The following is a 14,296-nucleotide window of genomic DNA, read 5'->3' as shown; positions in this document are numbered from 1 at the left end:
CAGGAGCGCAACAAGTGGCTACACCCCAAACGCAATATGCAGCTCAACGACCTCGTTCTCATCCACGAGTACAACGTGCCGCCGCAGCAGTGGGTACTAGCAGACGTAGCAACCTAGACGAGCACAATTAAGCGTCTCATCCATTAACTGGCCGAGCTTCCACTGGAAATTGAAGGAATTTGTAATGTCAAGGTGGCCGGTGTTGCGTCAAGCGACATATTTGTACCTAAAACAAGAATAAAGTGAATTGTAAAATATTTAATTATAAAAATTAAATTAAGAAAATCTATTATATAAAGTACTTACCTCAATACTGCATTCATACTACTAATCTATTAATTGCTATTTACTTTGTTCACCAATAATTAGGGAGCGCTTACCGAGAATTTTTCCGGGCGAAGTGGAAGTTACCTCATGCTTTTGTTTCTTTTGCTTTCGATTTCTTCCCGTTAGAACACAGAACAGAGGAGCGCTCTTTCGCTTTCTTCCCGTTAGAGCAATGAACCGAGGAACGCTTTAGAATATTTTTCTTCTTCTTGAGATTCACGTTCAATTTTTTGTACTGAGGTTTTCGCTAACGGACCGGTGTGCGCGTATATCGGTGTAAGTGCTTTAACGGACTGGTGCGCGTGTATGTCGGCGTAAGTGCTTTTTCGGACTGTACAGAACAAGTGCCGGCACAGCTTCACCTTCCCTTTGGTACAAAGTGAAAAAAGAAACAAAAACAGTTTGACGTGGTGAGGATCAGTGATGCCTTTTTTTCCTGATTAGCGTGTTGATGTGAAGAATGTTGTATTCAGTGACGCCCCTTTTCCATGTATTGAAGTGTGGTATTGAGTAGGTTAGTTCGGGCGACTGGAGTTCATTTCGACACTTACCTTAATACTTATCTTAACATAAGCTAGTACAATGTTGAGATAATTACTTACCCCTGTTTTTGTAACACATACTTACATTACAACTAGATTAAGCCGTTAGCTTTAAGATTTAGGCTAAGCAATTCCATAAACTGGAATAAAGATTATCTTGTAATTTGAACGGGAAATCGAACGCACGCGTCTTTCATTTTTTTCGAAAGTATTTTGTTTCAGAGACAGGCAATTACGATTAAAATTAATCCGCGCATTCCCAAGTAACTTTTCGGTTCTCAAACAAGCTTGAGAAATTTTCAAAAATCATTAAATTTAACAATAAAACGATAAATACGCCCATAACAACCGTTCAAATAAACCCGCCGTATCAAATAACCAAGAATATTAACCAAAAATTGTCGATCAATACGACGACACATTCACGCCACATGTCGTGGCACGGCCACCATGTCTGCTTATCTGATAGAATTTTATAATCAACAATCTTCTCTATATAGATTACCATGGATGTAGATACGCCAGTCGCAAATACGCCAACCGCTCGGGCGGCTACCAATGTGCCACGCAACGGGCCTACATCAGCGCCCCGAACGGTAGTTGCAACAGTATCGGCCGCTGCGCCGGCAACCATGCCAGCAACCGCACCGGCAACAACGCCGGCACCTGTACCAGCTATCGCGCCTGCAGCGGTACTTGCACCCGCACCTCGTGGTGGCACACGACCACCACCGGAAATATCAAGGACTTCGGAGACCCTTTGGATAAGGTGCCCCATCTGTTGACGCCCACATAGTCTACACCACTGAGGAATATTTAGGGGTATGCGACCTTTGCAACGGCAGCAAGTTGCCCAGGCACACGGGCATTGCCTCAACAGCCTGTCTCACACTCATGCGACTCCAGAGTGTGAGTCACGGGGGCTGTGCCAAATGCATCACAGGCTGCTACATCGCAGCTCGTCACGCGAAGTAAACCGGCCACCTAAACATCGCGGCCGCGTATCCCGACTTCCACACGCTGATCGTGTCATACACCAGCGGAGTGGAACCTCGTTGCGGCGTCGACAGCCTGGACCACCACCTCGTCGCTCCACGGGTCTGAGCAGCGTTGTGACTACGGTGCAGCACCTGCAGCGCCTTCTAGGCTACACAGTCGCCTACGGGTTCGGGATGGCTAAATGAGCTTCTGACCCCTCTCATAATATAACACAACTACACCATATATACCATCCATACATCATACTCAGCACACCTGCATCATATACACTACACACCCGAGGACACCGAACACAATTAACAAAATGGACTGGCGGACGGCGTCGAGTCTCTTTCTCGATCGATCCGTGCGCGTACACGCAACAGACCAATTTAAAATTTTTTTTGAACGTTATCGAATTCAATCGCATTAAAGGTGAGTGCCGGAAATTTATTCTTTTATCAAAATTTACACTTATAATATTTATTCTATATAAGCTTATTGTTTTAATTCAGTTCCCGGCTTATTACACTAAGATTGCTAGATAAAGAAATAGGAATTTTAACGAAAAAACAGAAATTTCAGCAAATTGATTTATTATTATTATATAGCTGCGCTTCATCTTCTCATAATTGTGAGCACGTAAATGAGTGTAAACGATAATTTTTATATTCTTTCTTACTTAAAAAGCTGCAAAAAGTGCAAAATGTGAACTTAGAGTTTAATTTTAAATGTAGTGGAATAGCTTATCGAAATCTTGGGTTTTTTTGGTATTTTTGAACTTTTAATCTTTGGACTTTTATCTCGTAATTTGTTTTAGGAGAACTTTCTCTTCCCACGGTGTCATCGGATCGCGGCGCAAAAAATGTCGGAATTTCGCCTTTAGTCAAATATAATTCTTGGATGAAGATAAACAATATCCGGTGATTATATATGAACAGAACTCCTTAAAATCAATTTCAAGGGAAAAGACCACCATCAGTTAATAATCAGCAACAAAGGAAAACCCAAAGAACTTTCCACATTGCCACAATGTCGAAAGATGTGGAGAATGATTATTCGGAAGACGAACCATCTGAAGTTCATTTTTTAGCTTGATGAGCTCTTCGCTTCCATATTTTGAAGCAAGAGCTGATAACGGGAAAATTCTTAAGTTTTTGGTAGATACAGGATCTAGTAAAAACTACATTCAACCACACTTGGTTAAAAAACGTATTAAAAATAAAAACCCATTTTTTGCAAAAACAGTAACAGGTGATGTTAAAATTAATGAACACACAATGCTAAAACTATTTGGTTTAGATAACGAAATCAAGTTTTTCTTAATGCCATCCTTAAAGACATTCGATGGAATTTTGGGAAACGATACAATAAGAGAGCTTCAAGCAATTATCTACACAAATGAAAATTATTTAATAATAAAAAATCGAATAAAAATGAAACTAAAGCAGCTTCCATCAAAGGCAGTAAATGCAATACATATAAAGGACGAACTCTTATCGTCACAGCAGAAGACTAGCATTAAGCAAGCAGTAGACGCATTCCCAAATCTGTTCGCGGAGCCGAACGAAAAATTAACATACACAACAAAAGTTGTTGGAGAAATAAGAACCGTAACGGACTCTCCTGTTTACTCGAAATTTTACCCATACCCAGCATCTCTCAAATCAGAGGTAGAAAAGCAGGTAAAGAAACTTATATGTAGATGATAAGATTATAAGATCCTCTAGGTCTCCCTTGTGGATCGTCCCGAAAAAGGCCGACTCAGCGGGGAATAAACAGTACCGAATGGTAATCGATTACCGAAAATTAAACTCAGTCACGACAGCAGACAGATATCCAATTCCTGAAATAACAGAAGTAATTTCGCAGCTCGGCGAAAGCAAATTTTTCTCAGTGTTAGATCTGAAAAGCGGATTTCATCAAATTCCTCTAAGAGAATCTGACATCGAAAAAACGGCATTTTCCATTAACAATGGTAAATACGAATGTTTGGTTTGAAAAATGCTCCTTCTATTTTTCAGCGCGCTCTTGATGATATCCTGCGCGATAACATAGGAAAATACTGTTATGTCTACATCGATGACATAATTATATTTAGCAAAACGGAAAAAGAGCACCTTCTTCACATTAATACAATTTTCAATACCTTGGACGAAGCCAACATGAAAGTTCAGTTGGATAAGTGCCACTTCTTTCAAAAGGAAGTAGAATATTTAGAATACTCTAAATATTCTACTTCCTTTTGAAAGAAGTGACACTTATCCAACTGAACTATGCCTAATGGCATAAAAACGAATCCTGCAAAAGTTGAAGCAATTGCCAACTTTCCAGAACCTATAACTTTAAAAGAGCTTCGCAGTTTTCTTGGTTTGTCAGGATACTACAGAAGACTCATAAAAGACTATGCGAAATTAGCAAAACCACTAACTTCTCTTCTGAGAGGGGAAGAAGGTAGAATATCGAAAAACAAATCCGCAAAAGTAAAAATACTTTTGAATGAAGAAGCAATAGAAGCTTTCAATAATATAATGTGATGCGATACTTGCATATCCTGATTATAAGAAAAATTTCGAACTGGTAACAGACGCCTCCAACTTTGCAATCGGAGCCGTACTATCGCAAGACTCAAAGCCTCTGGCATTTATCTCAAGAACATTAAGCAAGGCGGAGGAACATTACGCCGCCAATGAAAAGGAGATGCTAGCCATAATTTGGGCTCTGAATTTATTTAGGAATTACTTATATGGCTCAGCTAAAGTACAAATCTTTACTGATCACCAGCCGCTCACTTACGCTTTGAGCAATAAGAATAACAATATCAAGATGAAAAGGTGGAAAGCAGCCTTAGAAGAATATTCATACGACTTACATTATAAACCTGGGAAACAAAACGTCGTAGCAGATGCACTATCCAGGATACCCCCGAAGGAATCACAGGTTAACAGTCTATCAATAGCAACCAATTCGAATGATAGCTCGTCTCATAATTTAATTTATAGCATAGAAGCCCCTATAAACGCTTTCAAAAACCAAATAATTTTAAAAACAGATAGCACATCTACGTATCAATTTAAAATCGTGTTTCCTACATATCATAGACACATAATTACGGAACCTGATTATTCAGAACAAACCCTTAAATCAATTCTAAAAAGATATTTGAACCCATCAGTTATAAACTGTATAAAAGCGGAAGAATATGTTATGGGCAAAATACAAGAGGTCTTCCCATTACATTTTAGCAAATACCGAGTTAGGTTCACACAGATACAAGTGGAAGATATACCTAATGGAAAATAACAGGAAGAGATCATTATTAAAACGCACAATAGAGCGCACAGAAATACTAGGGAAAATAAAATGCAAATTCTGGAAAAGTACTATTTTCCTGCAATGGCAAGTAAAATAAAGAAAATTATAAGAAACTGTGCAACATGCAAGGAAAGCAAATATGACCGACGTCCAATAAAACCTCAAATTCAGGCCACACCCATTCCACAGTTCGCAGACCAAATAATGCACATTGATATAGATATTTATAGTTGGTAAGGAATTAGTTCTAACCGCGATGGACAAATTCTCCAAATACGCAATAGCAAAACCCATTCGATCGAGAGCATCGGAACACATCAGACAGCCTTTTCGCGATATCCTTTTCTCCTTTGTTCCAGAAACAATAGTGATGGATAACGAGAAATCTTTTAATTCTGAAGCAATAAACTTCATGATAGAGAATGAATTCGGAATCAATATTTTTAGAACCGCTCCGTATACAAGTTGTTCAAACGGACAGGTAGAACGTTTCCATTCTACATTACAAGAAATAATGCGATGTCTTCAAAAGGAGAGCACGTACCGTTCATTCCACGAATTGTTGGATAAATCAGTTTTCGAATATAACTCCACTATTCATACGACAACAGGAAGAAAACCTGTAGAAATATTCTTTGGCAGACGTGTTTATAGCGACCCTAAAATAATGGAGAAAGACAGACAAGAAACAAAACGCAAACCTTACATACCATAACAAGAACAGATCACCTCCAAGCACATATGCGGAAGGAGATATCATATTTGTCAAAGTAAATAGAAGATTAGGAAATAAGTTATCGGCTAGATTTAGAAAAGAAATTGTTCCGAAAAATTTTAATACAACAATAGTAACTAAATCAGGTAGAGTAGTTCATAAAAGTAACATTAAATAGAAATGATTGAGTAAATATGAATTTAAGCACATAAAATTTCTTCTTTAATAGGAAAAATGAATACGGGGGAAATCATGACAATCATGCTGGTATTAGCATTGACGGTAGACGCACAACAAATCGACATCCAGGATTTAACGAATAATAACGGATATTTACCCATCAAAACTAACGAACTGAAAATAATTAATCATTATGACAAAACACTTCATTTTATCGACTTAACAGCCTGCGAGGAAACAGTAGCCTTAATATCAAATAACATTAACATGCTAAAAACCACAACTTTTGAAGATAAACAAATTTTGGACACAATTAATAGGAACTTTGCATTACTCCAATCAAAAATAAGCGGCTTACACCCTCATTTTGAATCAAAACGAGGACTTGTAAATATTCTAGGGAAAGGATTAAAATATATAGCAGGATCCATGGACAGTGCTGACGAGACGGAAATCCATAACGCACTCACAGAAATACACGAAAAAGAATTATCCACAACAGCTAGTATGACGAATAAAGTACGCGTTAATAACTTCATATCCGAGGAAATAAACAATATAACAAAACATATTAACCAACAGCAAATCTCAATAAGTCATTACATTAATATATTTAAGGACACCATACAAAATAAAATAAAGTCATTAGAGGACAAGGTTCAATTTTTAGAGCACACATACCAAATAGAAAACGATATATCCTTTTTACGAAACCACATAGACGACATAGGACAAATTATATTTTCCAGCAAAATAGGTATAACTCCTACGGACATCCTCACCAAATTAGAACTCGAATTAATTACAGATTTCGACAGTTACCAAAATATCAAGACAGCAGTAATATTTCAAAACAACAACATAATCATAATCCTCCCCCCAATATTCACCAAATACCCTTTCACAAATCAGATTTGAACCACTTCCTAATATAGCTAACAAATCAATAGCCTTAGATACTTACGAAGTATTAATAGATTCAGAAAATAATATGTATGAAACATATGTAAAAAACAATTTGGAGAAAAATTTAATAAAAATTCATAATAAATGTTTAGAAAATATATTGAAATTCGAAGAAGCAAATTGTAATTTAGAAACTATAGATAAAATAAATGTCACTGAAATAGTCCCTGGTATTCTAGTATTTAAGCCTTTTGATGTAGAAATAGAACACAATTGCAATAAGCAAAAAATAAAACAGAAAGGCAACTTTCTTATCAAATTTGAAAATTGTTATATTAGTACGCTTAATAAGACGTATTCGAACATTAACATTAAAATATATGAAACATTTATTTTGCCAAATCGAATCACAAAAATTAAAGAGAAAAAGAATGTAACTGAACTTGTTCTTAAATTAGAAAATCTTTATGTAAAACAAATAGATCACGAAAACAGTATCGAATTACTAATGAATAAAAATAAAAAGATGAATTTAATCAGCATAGGCACTGATGTTTTAATTATAACTATAATTTTAATAACAATTGTATACATCATTATAAAAAGTAAGCAAAAGCTAAATATTTCAATTGAGCCACCGCAAGCAACTTCAGCAAAAAGGGGACCATTTCTACAAATTTCAACACCACAAATGCAATAATCCCGATTGAGGACAATCGACTTAAGAGGGGAAGAGTTAGCATGAACCAAGTATAAAGTGCAACTATGTCAACAACCCCGAAATTACAGCGCAAGCGACAACTGGTAAATTCTGCCGATGCAACCTCAGCACATCCGGCACATGCCAATCGAACATGCAATCGAATTGCTTATACTAATTCTAGGAAATAGATCACGCCACTTAATAATTCCGTGGCTTAGAATAAGTATAAATTAACCAAATTGTTACATTTAAGTTTGAGTCGTTTTTGGTCAATAAAGCGGACACGCTGTCCGATTAAAAAATAATTTTTTTGGTATTCCCAACGCGGGAATACATAATTACCCCAAATCAGAGTGAGCGTATTAATTTCATTTCATATTTAACTTATGCACAAATATACATACATATGTATAGTACGGTTTTCCTAGTTAAAACTTAGCGAAAATCGGTACCCAAACTGGTTTAATTTACGGCTTACTATACTGTAAGATTCAAATTACCGCATTTTAATCTAGTACATGTGTATATAACCTAGTGAAGCGCTGTACCTAGCCCGCGGCCCGCCGACTTTATTGCTCTCTCACAGATTCGCTCACACGTATTAGTCAAGCGCTCTCTATACATTGTGGAAAATTAATGTGCATTTGAAAATCACTTGATCAACGACTGTTGACTGCTACGCATGTTGTATGTGCGCGCTGATTAACAATTTTCCTATAAACCCATGAAAATATTGATTTTTAGTTTTTTGATACAGCCGTTTATGTGAAAACTTAAACATAAATTCAATATTTAAATTTTTTTGAATTTTAAGGAATTTCATTAATATCACAATTTTGTAAAAGTTGTCGAATCACTTTCAAATTTTTTTTATATTAATTAATACTAAAGTTTTGTATTTTTTTTGGGTGTAGCAGCAAGCTCTCTCATACTCCAACACAAGCACACAGTTTGGTAGTGTGCGTTTGGGCATCACTGATATAATCTATATATAGATATATGATATATCATTACATGTACACATCCATGTATATATCCTTAAATACATATACATATATATATGTACTTACTTTGGTCCAAATCCAACAAACCAAACAATCAAATATCTATGACAAATTTCCGGCAGTACTCCTTGTGCTTAATAAATTAATAAGCAGGACTGCATATAAAAATTGAGAAGGACATATTTGAAAATATAAACTAAAAAATAAAAACAGAAACAAAATTACTTACATATAAGCATATTTATTTAATACATATACCATCTATTATTATACCTATATATATATTGCGAAACATATTTACAAAGTGCATATTTACATATAACCCAGTGCACCTTTGTTCAATTCCTTTTTCGCGCTCTCTCCCCAGAGCGAACATAAAACAAGCAGGATTGTGCACAAAAAGCGAACTAATCTCTCTAACGAGCTCTCAATTGCTTACGACAAAGCATAATCATTAGCACAAACAATTCGTACATACTTATGTACAAAGCATATTGATCTCTTCGACGAGCTCTCAATTGCACAAAAACAAGTACATACAAGCCAATTATTCGGGTGTGCCTATATACCTATATAGAGAATACTTAATTAATATAACGGTATTAATAAAAAAAATAACCCGTATTTTACGAAAAAAAACACATTTATATACTTAAAAAAGTATTCAGTTCACACTGAAAAATATTACTACATACAAATAAAATAATGAACAATAACAAAAATCAAAGTACACCTGGAGCTACACGCTCAAAACAGGTTGCTAGATTTATTTCAGAAAGTGACAGTTTAACAAGATACTGCACTAGATTTGCCTCATCACCGATTCACGAAAACTCGGAATCGTTTTTAGAAATAAAAGCTCAAAATCTTAAAAATTTTTGGACTCGCCTCCAAGCGGCTCATGACGCCATAGTAGATTCTGACAATTCAGATCTACCACACGATTTTAAATCATCGGCTTACGATATTTACGAAAACTGCTTAGGCCTATATGAAGAAACGAAAGCTATGATATCCAATCAATTAAAGATAATAAAAGCAATTGCACCTACTCCCCACAGTAGAGTAGAGCTGCCACAAACGCAACAATATCAAGAGGCAAGTTCAGGCATCCAACTCGAGGTGCCCGCATGTGACACAGAAACATTTTTTGGAGGTTATGAAGAATGGCCGTCCTTCCGGGACATGTTTACAGCCGTGTACATAAACCATCCTCAATTATCACAAGCGCAAACATTGTATCACCTCAGATACAAAACTAAAGGTCAAGCAGGCATATTAGTAAAACAGTTCGCTCTCAATGACGATAATTTCAATTTGGCTTGGGAAGCTCTAAAAGCAAGATACGAAAATGAAAGAATACTGGTCGATAAACAAGTAACGACACTAATGAACTTGCCAAAAGTTAAGAAAGGAACGAGTGTAGAATTCATCAAACTAGAATCCACTGTTTCAAATTGCTTGTCGATTGTATCGACACTAAATATTCCCACAGACAGCTGGGACCCAATTCTGGTAAACATTTGCACCGCCGCATTACCAGAAAAGTCGTTACTCCTATGGGAGCAATCGCTCTCATCACGGAAAAAGTGCCCAACGTGGCTACAAATGAAAGATTTTCTCACCACCCAATATAAAATTGTGGAAAGGTTAGAAGAAAAAATAAACAAAACTAAGAACAAACACGACCAAAATGGAAGCTTAAATAGACCCCAAGCTAGAAGCAAAAACAAATCAAACAAAATTTTTAACAAATCAAAATCGTTCACATCCGAACAAAGAAAATATACGTCATGCGAACTATGCATAAGAGGGCATACTTAAGCTTAAAACTTGCGAGAAGTTTAAAAAATTAAACATTAACGAAAGGAACAACTTCGTCAGGTCAAAAAGACTCTGTACAAACTGCTTGTCCCATACACACAATCTTAAAAATTGCAAAAGCAAATATAATTGCTTCTATTGTCACAAAAGACACAACTCAATGCTTCATTACAGCAGATATCCCACCTCACCCCAAAGAAGCGCTTATTCACAAAGAACCACGGGTTTAATTGCAAAAGCAAATCCCGAAACCCAAAATTCAAAAAATTGCCAAGTTGCTCAAAGGCACAAAAAGCTCAAACGCTGCATAGCCAAACACAAAGTGGACTAGTTACAGAACTAGTTACCACCACACCAACTCAAGTTGAGGAAAAATCAAATAAATGCCTTAATTCACAATTAAGGAAATTTCAAGATATAGGGAAACTTCCCCAAATATTAAACAAAACTAAAGAAGATCAGTATTGTGAGGACTTTCCTAAAGCCACAACTACTCGATCAAATAATGGCCGGTACGACAACCACTAGAGCCACAATTTTGCAATACCCCAAATAAAGGTAGAAAAAGCGAGGTCAGTTTCCCTCTGACAACCTCTTCTAAAAACACAAATATAGGTTCGTGTCCTTTCGACCCCACAGGATGACTTTCGCCAATAATGAAAACAAAAAAAAAACATTTCTAAACAAATCTTAGAGCGGTGGCGGGCTACTACTTGTGAAATTAGTGCATACGCACTTAAATATTATTAATTAATCTATCTATATAAATAAAAATGAATTGTTGTTCGTTAGTCTGATTAAAACTCGAGAACGGCTGGTCTAAACGGTGAGCAAATAAGGAAAAATTACGAGTAAGATAGAGTAAAGCGACAATTCCATTTTCCCATATAAAAGTTGACCACTTACTTACTGTCAAACATTTGACGGTATTTGTACTCTCAGTTCCACTCGAATTGAAGAACGCATTAAAACAAGACTTTTGAATCGACAACATAATATCAACTTTGCTCATAACATCGTGTATTTAAATTTCAATTTAAAATTTCAAAATATATAAATATAATTAATGTATTAGTTTGACATGTTTGATGGTGCCAACCTTACAGTGTTACCAACTCTCAAAAAAATACTTTTATTATAATAACGGGGCATCTCTGCCTGTGCAGACTCCATTATTGCTCATTGCTTACTAGATATAGAATACTACATAGTTTGCCATATATCGTAAGCTAGAAGCTGTCTCTTCAGCAGTTTAACAGCGCAGTTTTCATTTATATGAAAATTTCGAAGAGGCAACATATCCCATTTCCACATATGCCGACGGCATTTTAATTTTGGTAATATGAAAATTAGAAATGCGAGTTCAGACGGTTTTGCTATATTATAAAAATAAAGTACATTTTCAAAATAACATTTAATATTTAGTATAATATTGTTAATTTATAGAAATATTATGCAAATTGGGTTGGAAAGTCTTAAATTTAATAAACTTATACAAGCATAAACCAAAATATCATTTCTCATTTTAAATTTATTATTTTAATTGGTATATAAAAGTTATGCCACAATTATTATATAGTAGTCCAAAAATATATTCCCAGAAATACATTTGTAAAAAATGATCTTTATCCTTTGTTGTTATCTTAGTTTTTCCAAAAATACATTTGTAAACAAAAGGATATTTATCCTTTTTTTATGTTCCACACAAAAGATTTAAGGAGTTCAAGAGCTCAAAACGTGCCCTACATCAGCTACCTACCCGACGGCATTTCGCAAATGATAAAATAAATTTTTCAAGAGCTCAAAGCAGAGAACGTATAATATAGAGAAGGTTCAACTACGGAGAAGCGTGTGAACTGTCAAGAGCCATGAATTTTCTATTAGTGGATTTCACCACTTTTGGCTCGGCAGGAGAAATTTTAACAGAAATAAGTGAACAGAGCTGAGCATTGAATGAAAATTATGTTCAGAAATATACATTGCTTTTACAGACGCATGTTGGCCTTTTGGCTTATATTTTTATACTTTTACATGCTATCATATCAATTGATATGAATATAATTTTGCGAACTTTTGCGAATTCATGCAATATTGATAACATTATTATTAAATCATGCTATTTTCATGGTAATATTTGTAGTTAATGGGCAAATGAGCTACTTTTTAAACATTCATTATCTTTGATAATATTATATAATTTCGTATGCATGTATATATGCTATATAAGTACATACATATATGAAATATTATCGTAATATTTTAAAAACATAATATGTATATTACCATAATAATATATGAAATCATACCTCTTATCATTTAAAACTTTCATACGCATCTATCCTGGAGATATGTATGCAAGTACAAATCAATTTCAAATCAAGATATTATCATTTATCAGTAATATAAAAAGCGCGCACTTCTCTATATTTACGTACACACAAATGTATGAATGTGCGTATGACATTCTCACACAAATAATATACACACATATGCGTACGCATGTAAATCAAAAAATACAAACGTTCATCTGGAAAAACAACAATAGTCTCAAAAATCATCATGCATACTTACAATATGAGTACAAGTTAACACCAAAGATGTTAGTAACCCCACAGCCAACTTCCGGCACGTGTCTTAAGAATAGTTAACATTCAAATTCCCGGAATTAATTGCAATATTGGTTGTGCCAATTTTTATGCAACGGAAATCAATAATATTGCATTATTGCAGAAATATTAACTTTCCAAAGAATAGCTTGCGCAAAGCCCAAGCTGAAACAATATTGCTATTGCAGCAGTCTGCTCAGTACAATAAACTGGTGATGCAAATAATTAAGTGCATAGCCCTAGCTTTAATATAAATATAAGTAATTTTGTAACCAGATCAGTTGGGCAGTTGTTAATTTAAACTCAATAAACGCGGAATCGCTGTCCGCCTAAAAACTAAAATTGTATTTTTTTTCGCTCTCACGAAAGTGATTGCGTAACTGGCGCCCGAGCTAAATACAAAACGTAAAGTTTTGTATAATATACCGCGTAAAGCGTGAAATCGAAATAAAAAATTTTTTGTACCACGTAAAGCGTGAAATCAAAAAAAAAAAAAAAATTTTTTGTAATGCGTAAAGCATAGAACGTCGTATACCTAAAAGTACCGGTAGTGCGCGAGTGGCAAAATCTGTGTTAAAATCAAGTGAAATACAGTAAAAACGTTAACTTTAGAAGCTGTAGACCTTTAAGTGATAAACTAGTGACAGTGGGTTAGTGCCACCCTGCAGCAAATTACCCAAAACTGAAGAAGCAAAAAACCGCAGTTGTTAGAAGGTCTCCCCTTAGTAGCTTCTGGCAAAAAGGTGGTATTATGTACCAGCCTAAAGACTCTAGGAAAAAAAAAAAATTAAAACTGATAGTTAAAATAACGAAGATAACTAATTAAATTTATCGTCACCATAAAAAAAAAAGCCTGAAAAGCGACAAGCAAAGTAACAATATAAGCAATTAAAATACATTCTAAAACAAACCATTTAAAGCTAAAAAAGGCTTCAAAATCAAACTCCTAAGGGAAACAGTGAGAAAAAATTATTACAATAAAAAGTACTAAAATCACCTATAGCCAACAATTGTACTATCCCCAGCGACTACAACCGTTATATCTATACCAAGAATTGCATCAATCAACATCTCAAGAGGACACCAGCCCTGAGAAGAACATCAGCATCCAGGAAGCAGGATCAATATTAAAGTAAGAAAAATTTTAAAGTAACAATATTATATTAACAATTATAAGATGGCAAATCCAGACAATC

This window comes from Bactrocera tryoni, unplaced genomic scaffold (genome assembly GCF_016617805.1).
Source record: "Bactrocera tryoni isolate S06 unplaced genomic scaffold, CSIRO_BtryS06_freeze2 scaffold_25, whole genome shotgun sequence".
NCBI lineage: Eukaryota > Metazoa > Arthropoda > Insecta > Diptera > Tephritidae > Bactrocera > Bactrocera tryoni.
Note: the sequence above shows the minus strand (reverse complement) of the source record.